The sequence below is a fragment of the Eucyclogobius newberryi genome, unplaced genomic scaffold, assembly GCF_026437365.1.
Source record: "Eucyclogobius newberryi isolate DKJ021-1_F unplaced genomic scaffold, fEucNew1.0.hap1 SCAF_17, whole genome shotgun sequence".
Taxonomy (NCBI): domain Eukaryota; kingdom Metazoa; phylum Chordata; class Actinopteri; order Gobiiformes; family Gobiidae; genus Eucyclogobius; species Eucyclogobius newberryi.
In genome coordinates, this window is record NW_027315801.1 from 4,872,592 (window position 1) to 4,886,871 (window position 14,280).

A 14,280-nucleotide genomic window follows, 5' to 3' on the forward strand; every position below is an offset into this window, starting at 1 on the left:
TCATATTTGCTGCCCACATCCAACCAGGAAGTACAATTCCAAACATTACAAAAATGGTTCATACTGGGGACAAATAGGCAAAATATGTATTAAAATCTTAAATATAATTGTGTAGTTTTGTCATTTTCACTTGACAAAAACTAATATTTAAATTTTTCTTGTACTATCGCGATAATATTCGTTATTTTGTGGCACAAAACGAGAATGAAGCACAAAATAAATACCAAAAGTGCAGAAATGTCACTTTACACCCTTAGATTAAATGAATGTTTCTGTCTGTTTGCAATTTTAATTTTAGACAATAAACTCAATGTTCTGATTTTGACGATCTAAAAAAAAACAACCATTGCAATATAATCTATTTTTAATACAGAAAAGGAAACTGTGCATTTATATGTTGCCTGATTAAACACACCACTTACTCCCTTCTTCAGCAAACTGTTAATAAATCCTTCTAAATCTAAATAAATGATTAAGTCGACTAATAAAAATGTTGTTCAGCTGAGACTCGAAAGTTTGATTTAATGAGCTACAATCGTGAAAGAAGGAAGAATTAAGTATTTCACTGTTGTAAGTAGGGCTGGGCCAATGAACAACAATATCGTTAATTGTGATAAAAAGGTGGACAATAATTGTTCGTGTATAATTGTGATAAACGCCATAATCCACCAGTTAGTGCCCAAAAAAAGCCACTTATCCATGATGTTCTCGCCAAGATGATTGTCGTTGTCACTTAACAATCACAATTATACGTAACTGTGAATGTATTTTATAACTGAAGTAGATGACTATGTGTATTCATGGGTGTCTACCGCCATCTTGAGGACAAACGCTGCATGTTCACTGTGGGCTGTCTGAAAACAAAGGATTCTTTCTCTTCTGTCACGTCCCCAAAGACCCTGTTTGTCCAGTAATGTGTGACTGTGGTCAGGAGGGCCCAGTGGACTTACAAAACTTACTCCAGACTGAGCCGTTTGTTTCAGTTCGTTAGCAACTGGCTAATGCTAGTGGCTTGCTAATAAACGTTAGCCTACTTGCAGACAGTTTTAACGAGCATTTCCAACTGTCCGAGTGTTATATTTTAGGATCAGACACAAAGGCCACGCTCTTGAAAGCTTTGAGGGCGTGTCCGGCGCAGAGGGCGTGTTTGGTGCAGAGGGCGTGTCCGGCGCAGAGGGCGTGTCCGGCGCAGAGGCAACAGCGCTTGTGACGTCTTCACCACGAAAACAGCAAAAATATGTCACGCAACTCAAACGTATGGACAGTCATTTGAGTACAGTTCCAATTTTTAACATTTTAACAAAAAAACAAGCGCTTTTATCGATACTAATAATAATAGTAATCGCAGTTACTTTTGGCCATGATAATCGTGACGCTATTATGTCAAATCATGTTTCTTCTCACAAAAATAGTGACATTGAAATTAAATAAAACTAATATTGTGACCTCCTCAGGATCCGTCTACCGCTCATCAAAAGAGACGGCGCAATATTTGAAACTGTACAATATCCTCGTTAATTACTGCAATGCCGATAATTTTTGCCATATTTCAACACACCTTTAAACACAATAATTATTTCCTTTGAATCAAAACTGATGAGCTAATTAACAAGTCAATATCTGTCAAAACAAAAGCTTAACATAGACTAAACCAATAAAGATTAATTTAGGATTTGAATAATAAGAATGCCGTTTTCATTTGAAACACACACATTTTAATTAAAAACTGTTGCGTTTCTGTCAGATGGAGAACAAAAAAAAAAAAGAGTTATTTAAGCACTTGGACAACTTTTACTTTATTATATTATGACTTTCACTGTATTTCTCCCCATTTGAAGCTCAATTCTCTAAACGCCAAAGAGAAGAGCCACTTGTATTTATAGATGACATGTTTTTTTCATAAATAATATCTTTCCTGATCATTTCTTTTAGTGATCGGAGCCTGGAACTCGCTAAAGTACAACAAAAATCTGTGTTTTTTTAAGAAGAATGATTGTGCTTTTGTCTGCTACACACCGGTACTGAAAACTAAACCATAACTAAACCCAAACGTTTAATTAAGTGACATTTAATGAGGCTAACAATGCCCGCGTCACCGTCCGGTTCTTTTGGATTCGTAATTGGTCATCGCTTTTTTTTGGTGAAGAGTAAAGAACGTCCAGGACACTTTCTCAGTTAATGCAAAATCAAGGCTTTAACAAACACTAAAAGTCGATTTTGCGTCATAGATCTCCTTTAACGCCGTGCATGATAAGCCGCCGCCCATCCATAGTCCACTTTCTTTGTGCATACTCAGGAGTTTCAGCTTCCTGTTCCTGTTTAAACACACAGACGTCGGTAACGGACGGATGCGGCGCACGTTCCCGAGCGGCGTTTCGACCTTCACGAGCCGCGACCACAGACTGGAAGAACCGCGATGAGCGCCCATGTTTGCACAAATCGCCGCAAAACATTGTTAATATTGCAGTCGTCGTTGTTGTTGTTGTTGTTGTTGTTGTTGTTGTATTGGCAAAATGTGATGATCGAGTTCATCGTCGACAAAAGGAAAAACCAAAAAGGCTGAAAATGCAACAAGCTTGCTGTGTAATCCGTAAAATAATGAAAATAATGTGATATTTCTGCACTTTTTTTTTGCTAAAATCTATGTTTTATGCAATATTTCCTTCCTAAAAACGACATTTACAGACACATTAATTAAAAAATATTCAGTTTTGTATTGATAATCGCTAATCGCCAACCCGTAATCAATCTTCCAAACCGTACGGAGAAGGACGCCGCGCAAACACTACTTTTTTCTGTCTCGTCGCCGTGTCACAAGAGCGGATTTCACACCGGAGTGTCACCTTTCCCACCATCGCCTTGCCGTGACATTAGGCGAACGCGTTGGGCGGGGTCGGCCTTCGCAGTCAAGCCGGGTCTTAGGTGCCCGCGTTCATTAATTACAAAACGGAAAAGGTCAGCGCGACGCAATTAGACAGTTGTGCCGCGACTCGACAGTGCCACCGGGTGTCGGGACGGGCACAGCTGGAGACGACGCCCGCGCAAAGGGAGCGTGGGGAAAAGAGGGGAAAGAGGACGAAGGACGGGTGAAGAGGCGTTAATTAGCCGCGTGCGCGTAATGGTCGCTCTCCGGACTTTGCTTACACTAAAACGCCATTTTTATAACTCAAGCGAGTGCATTTTTACGTCAAATTGTACATATCCTCTTGGCGGAAGTCGACAGTCGCCGCATTTCGACCTTAATTTTGTCGATAATGTATTAAAACAGCGTCAGTGTTCAGTCGAATAACCTTTGAACGCAACGATAAAGACGGCAGATTTGTACCGGTTAAAGCAGCTATTAATGGAAAAATTTAATTTTGAGTTGAAAAGTGAGATACAATGAAGAGGTTTTTGTTTTATTCTGTCAAGTTAAAGTCTGCGAAAGGAGACAGTGATTATTCTGGCAACGTATTGTTCAGTAAATGACGGGGGTAACAGTCGTTTTTAGGTTCTCAGTAATCGTCGTGTTGACTTCTTCGTCGAACTCGAGGAAAACTCTCTTTCCGTTTGTCGCGCACTGACATTCTGAAGCGTCATTTTTTGGGGGGAAATATATATGAATATGAAATAAATTGAATATAAAATAAATTAAATATAACATAAATTAAATCCAAAATAAATAAAATATAACATACATTAAATATAAAAAAATTAAATATGAAATAAATTAAATATGAAATAAATTGAATCCAAAATAAATAAAATATACATTAAATATGAAATAAATGAAATATAAAATAAATTAAATATAACATCAATTAGATCCAAAATAAATTAAATATAACATCAATGAAATATAACGTAAATGAAATATAAAATAAATTAAATATAACATAAATTAAATACAAAATACATTAAATATAAAATAAATTGAATATAAGTTACTCTGCTCTTAAATAGTTCCATAATTTCCATCTTTAAAAGAATCATATCACAGACTAATTGCTTTTTAGAACTAGTTTAATACTTATAACGAGAGAGGAGAAAGAGAAGAGAAGAATGAGAGAAAATGTGAGAGAAAGTGGGACAGAGAGAGAGAGAGTGATGAGAGAGAGAAGAGAAAGGAGGGATGAGAGAAACAACTGAGAGAAATAAAACAACAAAGACGCTGCACACCTGTTGATTTCTGCGCGACAAGACACAGTTTCCACACCGTTTTTTTCCTTCTGTTCGGTTCCTCCTACAATTGCAAGAGCTATAATAATAATAATAATAGTCGTGACCATTTTAGAGGCAAAAGTAATACATTTCACGTCAATAATAGAGATTGCGAGAGTCTGCGGTTCAAACTTAACAATCTACAGCAGATTTTTTTGTTTATTTTGAGAAGTTTTGACCCAATTTACGGTTAATGCCACTGCAATTACTGAAATCTATCCACATGAAAAAAACAGACACAGAGTAGGTACACAGGCAAATACTGACAAAAAGGAAAATCTGAATATTTTTGGGGGATTTGAAATGATATTCAGTCATTTTTGATCATTATGTCAATCCAAAAACATGTCTTTAAAAGTATTAGTATTAAAAGTATCAGACAAATGTGAAAAATGACTGAGTAAAGAGCAGAAATATCACTTTAACCTCTCATTTTGAGGTATAAAACTTCCATTTGTTCCATTTTTTGAATCATAAACGACGCACTTGATAACAACGCTTTGCATAGCTTAAAAAACATCCAGTTTAACGTCAGTATTTTGATCATTTGCACAAACGTCTAAAAGCTGAAAGTCTTATTCTGCCAAAGGTGTGAAAGGTGATGACATATTCACTTAAACAGGAGTGACTGTGCACGGTAAACACGGTAATAAACACGGTAATAAACACGGTAATAAACACAGTAATAAACACGGTAATAAATCAGAAAATCCGCCGTATGCAGAGTTTGTGCTCTCAGTCACTTACAAACAAACAAACAAACAAACAAACAAACGCATTAATCAACGTCCAACACTGACAAAACCTTTATTTTTGCACATTTCATTCAAAAACGGCGCCCGACTCATTGACTGCCACAACATTTTTGACAATTCCTCGCGAATCCTTGACAACGAACCCGCCGTGTTTGCTCTGAAATCCCACTCTTTGGCATTGAGAGTAATTAGACTTACAAGTGGCGTTCCCAGGTCGCCTCTCTCTCTCCCTCTCTCTCTCTTTATCTCTCCCTCCTATGATTCATCCTTTATCCACCCTTGCTGAGAGACCCCTCGACCGCCGCCTCGCGCCCGCCACGTCGCTCCTCGCGCCTCGTTAGCGCCCGAGCTCCGAAACCACCTGTTGGGAAATCTTAGTTTGTTTTCTCCATCCAACTAAGCTTTTCCTCGCCCCCCCCCCACCCACTGCTGCCCCCCACTGCACCCACCGCTGCCCCCCCACTGCACCCACCCCCACCCTCCCGCCATGCACAACGAGCAGCAACAAGTGCGGACGGAGGACGCAAAAGGGAAGGGTCGCCAGCGCAGGCGTCGGACGAGCTTACCTTGCATTTGGGTGCGCGGCGAGCAGCTCTTGTCAGTCAGAAGTCCACTTGTGATGAAAAGATGTTCTCCTCCTCCTCCACCTCCCTCCTTCTCCTCGCGTCCGAGCCCCTGTTTCCTCCCTCTCTCTCTCTCTCTCTTGCTCCTTTTCTCCCTCTCCCTCTTCTGCTGCTGATGCTGCTTCTGCTACAGGTGGCAGCGCTGTACAATGCAAAAAAACAAACAACACAAAAAAGACAATGCGCTTTGCAATGCGGCGACATGTGACCACGGATATAGTTCAATTCTGTTAATTTATCTCTCCGCTAATGTTTCTGGTTGATTTCAGTTGCATGTTTATTCATTTCTTTTTTGGGGGGGAAGAGAGTTGAGGGAGAAAATGAAAAGGTGCAGGGTTGACATGCTCCCTCTGGTGGATGACATTATGTTACTATAGGCACCCTTAGTAATGGCAGCGTACGAGTCAATAAAAAAAGAGGAAGGATTCATTTTAATTTTCATTTATTTAATCAGATCAAACGCTGATAAAATAAAGTCCAAATCAAGACTAAAGAACGAGATGCAAATGATATAAACCAGGGCTGAAGCAGGACAGCAGGTTGGATCGAAACGGGTCTAAACTCTGAATCCTGTCGAGTCCCTTTAACTTCCAGAGCATAAAGCGCAGTGGAAATTACAATTGAACAATTTCAGGACGTTCCAATTACGGCCACGTGTTTCTCAAAACAAAAATTAATCCTTCTTTTTTTTACTCTTACGCTGCCATTACGAAGGGTGTTCCACAGGGGTCGGTCTTAGGACTTCTTCTTTTTAATGTACTATATGTTTGAACCACCATATAGTTCAGGCTCTACCGCTGAAAAAAAAACAGCAAATATCCTCAAGAAACTTTCACCATGTTTTTCAGTCTTCTTAACCAAAAAAACTGTTATAAATTCCTCTAGAACCAAGTGGATGATGTGCTCAAGGGCGAACACTTGTACAGTTCTGCCTGTTATTCACTCTCTTGACAGAAACCACGTTGAAATCAGCACTTACAGGTATTTGGGTATTTGGAAAGACACCAGACTCTCCTGTAATGTTCATGTGGATTAACCAGGAAGCTGAGGTGCAAAACTGTCTTATTGTATAGTAATAAATCAGTTTTTCCTGGCATGGTAGAAAGTATGTTGTACAGTTGTTCATTATGTCCATATTTGTTTACTGTGATGTTATTTATATACATGCTTCCTCCACGGCTCTGAAGCCTCAAGTGCTCTCCCAGAACAAATAAGATTAATTAATGTTTGTTTGGACACAAACAAACTACACTATACTGCAGTGGCGGCTGGTGGTGCAAAATATAGGAAGGGCTATTTGACATGACTGTATTTTTGTTTTTTTTAATGTTCAAAACTGAATATTTAACATTGACTGTATAGGTACATATTTTAAATACACATTTATAACTGAATTAATGAAGTAAACACACTTTATTTCTACTTTTGGTAATGATAATACAATTACTTAGAGGCAGATACTGTTTGTGAGAAAATACATTTGACATAAAATTACATTTTACACTTAATAAAATATCAGATTGAAAAGAGCAAAACAAACATCTCAGTGATACTGTAACTTACAGTGCAGAGTACCAATTTCCTTGTCATGTTACTACATGACGAGGAAATTGCTACTCTGCACTGTACAGAATAAAAACACAATTGTTGGTGTTTCATAAAACAGCTTCTAAGTGGCATTAGTTACCCTTAACTACATGTGTAACATTTACATTTTTATATTTAATCATCACAGCCATTATTGCTGTATGGAAAGTTGTTCTTAAAGACATGTCATTATATCTTTCTTTGATGGGGTTTCTAATAACAAAAGCATATTTTTATGAATAGAAGCTAAGCGATCCTTAATGCTTAGCGTTAGCCTTATCCAGGTAATAAACTAAAAAACACTCCTATTTAATGTGTTTGCTGTCAAGGTAACGGTGTACACAGTTTGACACATCACGTCTCGGATTGCAAACAGTCGAGGAGCTCATTCTGAATAGTTTTGGATGTATCTTTTGTACACAGACTTCACAGACACGCGTGTGGCACTTCCGCGTACAGCGCGCGCACATGTCTGTGTCGCCGCTAATTTGGGCGGTGGAGAAAGCGCCCAAATTCAGAAAGTTTTCCTATGGCTTTTCCCATAGTGACATAGTTGATTGTGATTTGATTGGTACAAAGAAGAGACGCAGACTGCGCCACACAGCAGACCGCCCAGACAAAGTATCATATATATATGTATATACATATATGTATATATATTATTCTTTTACACATTTAAACTAATAAGAATATAAGATACGTCATAAGGCGCTGGTACAGCTGGCAGCCCGGTGTAAACGCTCTCTCTTCTTTCTCACACTTATTGTGCTTTATCTCCTATATTTTGTAAATATAGTTAGTATATTTTTTCTATTTTACTGTACGATCGGGACACGCACTGGAATCGCTTTAAATTAACTTGTTTTGACTTTATTCGGCTGGATTGAGTGTTTTCGTCGTGTCGTTGCGATGTGTCTTGGCTCTGAGTCCCCCGGCTCCGGCCCCGCCCCCCGCCCGGCGCCGTACCGCGTTTACACAAAAGAGGAACTCATGAAACTGCGGAGAACTGTCGTCTTAACCGGAGATCGTCACGTTATCCCGGCGGACATCCTAAGGAAAACGCAACGAGGCAGACGGGCTGGACGTAAACTCCGAGAGAAGAGAGGGACAAACAGGAAGTCGGTTCCCGCCGTAGTCATGGGTAACGTGAGGTCCCTTCAAAATAAAATGATGGAAATAGCGAGCCTCATGCGGTCCCAGAGGATTTATAGGGACAGCAGCGTCCTGGTTAACAGCAGAAATGCCAGACTCTATTGTAGGTTTGGACAATTTTCATCTGCTGCGGGCGGACAGAACGAGAGAATGCTTGAAGAAAAGAGGTGGAGGTCTGGCGGTGTATGTGAACACGAGCTGGTCCAAACCCGAACACTGCACAGTGAGGGAGCAGCTATGTAACAAGGATATTGAACTATTGGCTATTGGCATGAGGCCATATTATCTGCCCCGGGAGTTCTCACATGTGATTTTGATCGCAGTCTATGTGGCCCCGTCTGCCAATGCTGAAAATGCTTGTGAAGCACTGCTCTCCTGCACTTGTAGGCTGCAAACACAGCATCCACAGGCTCTCTTCCTCATCGCTGGTGACTTTAACCACGCTTCTCCCTCTTCTGTTCTACCAACATACACCCAGTATGTTACCTGCCCCACCAGAGAGAATAGAACATTGGACTTGTTTTTTGCCAACACCAAGGAGGCTTATTCTTCTTCCCCCCCTCCCTCCCCTGGGCAGCTCGGACCACAACCTTGTACATCTGAGGCCTGTGTATGAACCCATCGTGCGCAGGCAGCCTGTGATGTCCCGTGAGGTGAGGATGTGGTCTGCTGAGAGCGAGGAGGCTCTGAGGGACTGCTTCAGCACCACTGTCTGGACTGAGCTTTATGACCCACATGGGGAGGACATCAACACCATCACAGAGTGCATCACGGACTACATCAACTTCTGTTTTGAGAACATTGTTCCCTCCCGGACGGTGCGGTGTTTTCCAAACAACAAGCCATGGATTAACCGTGAACTGAAGGCTCTGCTGAAGGAGAAGAAGAGAGCCTTCAGGTCAGGGAACAAGGAGGAGCTGAGGACTGTGCAGAAGGAGCTGAGGAGGAAGATCAGGCAGGCTGAGGCCGGCTACAAGAGGAGGATGGAGGAGCAGCTGCAGCAAAAGAACATTCAGGGAGTGTGGAGGAGCCTGAAAACCATCTCGGGCTTCAAAATCCCCCCTGCCCAGACAGAGGGGGATCTACAGTGGGTGATTGATTTAAATGCTCACTTCTTGAGGTTTGATCGGTCACCCGCCCCTCCCCCTGCACAGCTGCATGCTCCCTCTTCCACAGCTGGAGAATGCCCTGCATCTGTTCCTCTTCGCTTATCTGCCCTGGACCATCAGCTCCCCACTTCGCCTGGACTCACCCATCCCCCCAGCACACGGTCCCCCTGCCAACCACTGACTGTCACAGCAGCACAGGTGAGGAGTGAGCTGAAGAGGATTAAAGTGAGGAAGGCAGCAGGACCTGATGGCATCAGCCCCAGGCTCCTTAAGTCCTGCGCAGATGAACTGTGTGGAGTTATGGAGCATGTCTTCAACATGAGGCTGAAGCTGAGGGTGGTACCACAGGTCTGGAAGACCTCCTGTCTGGTACCTGTGCCTAAGACACCGCGCCCCAAAGACCTCAACAGCTTCAGGCCAGTGGCTCTCACGTCCCACCTGATGAAGACAGGCTAGTCCTGGACCACCTCCGCTCCACCGTGAGCTCAGCCATGGACCCGCTGCAGTTTGCATATCGGTCTGGCATCGGAGTGGAGGACGCCGTCATCTCCCTGCTGCACCGCTCTCTCTCTCGCCTGGAAAAGCCTGGCAGCTCTGTGAGGATTCTGTTCTTCGATCTTTCCAGCGCCTTCAACACCATCCAGCCGCTGCTCCTGAGGGACAAGCTGGAGACGGCTGGTGTGGAGTATGACCTGGCAGAGTGGATCCTGGACTACCTCACAGACCGACCCCAGTTTGTGAGAGCCCGGAACTGTGTGTCTGACACTCGGACCTGCAGTGTGGGGGCGCCCCAGGGCACTGTCCTCGCGCCCTTTCTCTTCACCCTTTACACTGCAGACTTCAGACATGACACGGACAGCTGTGTCCTGCAGAAGTTCTCTGACGACTCTGCCGTCATCGGACTCATCACGGACGACGATGACGCGGAGTACAGAGGACTGGCGCAGGACTTTGTGGACTGGTGTCAGCGGAACCACCTCCTCATCAACGCGGGGAAGACCAAGGAGATGGTGGTGGATTTCCGCAGACGCCACCCCACTGCCCCCTCACCAGTGAACATCCAGGGACGGGACATTGAGAGAGTGGACTCATACAAGTACCTGGGTGTTCATCTGAACCACAAACTGGACTGGACTCATAACACAGACGCACTGTACAGGAAGAGCCAGAGTCGGCTCTACCTCCTGAGGAGACTCAGGTCTTTTGGAGTGACAGGGCCACTCCTGAAGACCTTCTACGACTCTGTGGTGGCATCAGCCCTCCTGTATGGTGTGGCCTGCTGGAGCAGCAGCATCACAGAGAGGGAGAGGAGGAAGCTGGACAGAGTCATCAAGAAGTCCAGCTCCGTCCTGGGCTGCGCTCTGGACTCGGTGCAGGAGGTGGGGGACAGGAGGGTCCTGGCTAGATTCACATATATGCTGGACCATGAGTGTTACCCCCTGCAGGACACTCTCTCCGCTCTGGAGAGCAGCTTCAGTGAGAGACTGATCCACCCTCGATGTGTGAGGGAAAGGTTCCGTAGGTCTTTCCTTCCTGCTGCTGTCAGACTTTATAACAAAAACTGTTAGTACTGAACACTCGCAATACTGACCTAACCATGTGCAATTCTGTCATATGTGCAATTGCTGTTGGAATTCATGTGCAATTCATGTGCAATTACTATGAAATTCATGTGCAATCTATGTGCTGTCGTGACACATATTCATGTGCAATTACTGTCGTGATCACATGCAATGGTATTTATGTATTTATTTATTCATTTGTCTATGGGAGTTTTTATTTATTTATAGGAGATCTTCTACTGAAAGTGTTTTTCAGACTTCCTATAAGTGATCTGTTCTGTTCTTCTGTATCTACCTCTGTATCTACCTGCGTTGCACCAATGAAATTTCCCCATGTGGGACAATAAAGGAATATCTTATCTTAGATCATTCTGAACAAATTATATTGTTTTTAGACACACAAAAATGTATGTACTTGGCTGATTGACAGGGACTGCGGCGCCCCAGCGCCCTTAATGGACCAGCTGCTGCTGCTATACTGTGTTTATTTAATTGGTTAATGCTCCTGTCAATCACGGCCATCAGAAATCGTGGGGACAGGATATGGTTTCAGGCGTAACAGTTTTGTAAAGTATATAATGTAAAACTAATTAAATCAGGACTACTTTATAAGCATCCACACCGCTGTGTTTAACTGTGTTAAGTGAGACTGAGGCTGGTGAAAATCATGCAGGAGTCATAGTTACGGTACTTCCAGAGAGGTCTTTGATGCCGTCTCCAAGCTGAATTTAACATTTGCCAGCTCTAAACCATATCTATCATCAGCTTTATGCTTTAATACTTTACTGGGTTTTTGGTGCTTGGCCTTTTACCACAATCTCTTTTGTCCATTGTTTTGTTTCCTGTTGTCAAAACTAAAACGGGTAAACTGATAGTTCATTATCTAAGGTGCTGGAGAGGATTCTTTTACACAGACCACATCTGTACACGGCTAATCAGTTTAGTTTTAAGCAGGGTCATGGCACAGACGAGATATTGGATAAATATAACTCCCAAAGTTATATTCATGTGTTTTCTGGATGCGTCTAAAGCGTTTGATTAACCGTGGACAATCGTGTCACAGACTAGCTAACAGAGGCGTTCCTAGGTCCCGCACTCAAACACTTCTTTTCTGGCCCTCCTGTCTTGACTGTGAAGGTGAAATGGGGTGAATCTATTTCAGAACCATACAGGGTCAGTGATGGAGCTCGTCAGGGTGGCATCTGGTCCACTCTATAATTTAAAATCTATACTACTCTATACTACACCTGTCCGTGCAACTGGATAAATGTGAATCTGTCTTTTTTGTAGGCGATTATCTGTATAAGCATCTGATGTTTGAGGATGTCCTACCTCTGCTACGCCCCACAGTGCAGGCCTACAGCAGCGTTAGAATATCTGCTCCCAGTACGGAACATGACATGAAACACAATGAGTTAAAACGTCACATTATGAGCGTGAAAACTAAAGAGGATCAAACGTCATTTTTCCCAGATTTCTCTTTGTGTGTAAAATGCTCTCCAGCGCACGGATGAGATCAAATATCTTGGCTAAAAATGCACTTTTTAAATCCTTCCTCTGGCGCAGCTACAAGGAAAGGGGTTTGTGGCGCATTTTATTGAAAGTCCCGAGCCAGTGAAATGTTTGTAAATTGTAAATAAATCTTAAGTTTCTATTGTATATATTCCTTAAAGCGTCAAGTAGGGATGTCATGATTATTCAGTTAATTGATAATCGTGATTGTTCAGGTCATAATATAATGTAAGAATCAAAAAATAATAACTGTGACAGGTCGTCGCTATCCCTTTTTTTCTCTACAATGTATGGCACAAAAAATAGACATACATGTAAAGAACTTTATTTTATCTGGCTTTTTTGTCGTATCCAACTTTATTTTGTCTTTCAGAAAGTTAAATATTATAAAGTTGGTCACAAACTTGAAGTCACATGTCAGACGAGAATGAAAGAAAGTTAAATATTTCACTGTTGTTTGGTCACAGTCTCTATAATCGTGACTAATCGTTTAATCGTGCGTTCTAATCAACAAAACGCTTAAAGTGCCCCCTACAGGTTGGACGACTCAATGAACTAAAATGCAGTTAAGATAAATATAGTTTGAACTTTGCCCAATTTTTTTTTTTTAAATATTCAAGAATGGCTAGTTTTTTATTGTTTATAATTTCACTTCCTGTTTGTATTTGATGACATCACAGTAGGAAATTACCCTGCAAACACTGGGCAAAATTCATCTAACGTCACAATGTTCTTAATTTGACTAATAAAAATATATGAGAGCGACTTTATTCTGTTGAATTAATGTTTAGAGTCAAAAAAGTTGTTTCTTTGTGTAAATTCTGCATAAACTTTGACTGGTGTGAAGTCACTTCCTGTCATTTTCTACAGAGTTTTCACCGTTTTCTCCACAAATACCTGCTTGATTGGTGTATAACTATAATTTATATGTACGACAGGTATAAACACACCAAATTAATGATTTTTTGGGGGGAATATTGTAAAAAAACTGTCATAATCAAATGAATAATCGGCAGACTAATAATCAATTAGCAAAATTAGCGTTAGTAGCGACCCAAATATAATCGTTACCGCACGTTAAACTGCCGGTGTGAGAGAAAGAAGTGGTCGTGGTCAAAACGCCAATCTCGACCGCTCGTCCTTCATGTGAGGCGAGCGCAGACTGACAGACACAATATAGGGTTTACCAATAAACAGCCCGTTTCTCATGCCCTGCCCACGCGTTGGGCCTGGCACCTCCCACACTCCCCGCCCCCCCGCGCCGTCGCCGGGAGGAAACCGCTCGCATTAAATCCTGTTTATGGTCGCCCGGGGAGCAGGGAGCAGACGGGAGAGTGAAGCCGGCACGAAAATACAGCCGGTCTGTTTCTGTCAACTCCACGGTGACAATAATCTAATCGCAAGAGCTGCAAATGACAGTTTATTTCCAGGTGTGGACTGGTCAGGGATTGTTTTTTTCTTCTTCGATTAGTCAACAAATGAATGTATAATGAGATTTTTATTTTTGTAAAACAAATAGATAAAAGATGGTAATACGCCGACTTAAGACTTCAAGAAAGAGAAACAATGACAAATGTGTATAAAATAACAATTAAAAACACAAATTGTCTATTCTTTTGAGGCATATTGATGTAATGCAGTGCGATCTTGTGAGTGTTTTAGAGTCTAGATAACGGTTGTTAAAATGGTCCAAATATTATTTTGTTGCAGCCCTATTTCTATTTTTGTAATCTTTATTTTATTGTTATTCATTCTGGGTTCAGGCTATTACTGCTGCAGT

General features: G+C 41.9%; 1 protein-coding gene across 1 annotated transcript in view; it reads right to left on the reverse strand.

Annotated features, from left to right (window-relative positions):
• The window catches only part of vwa5b1 (von Willebrand factor A domain containing 5B1), a 69,268-nt gene extending 63,620 nt beyond the window's left edge, over window positions 1-5,648 (reverse strand). The window contains exon 1 of the mRNA XM_072448830.1: window positions 5,522-5,648. The gene's annotated coding sequence lies outside the window, so the exon portion shown is untranslated. The remainder of the gene's footprint in view (window positions 1-5,521) is intronic.
• Window positions 5,649-14,280: the final 8,632 nt, after the last annotated feature.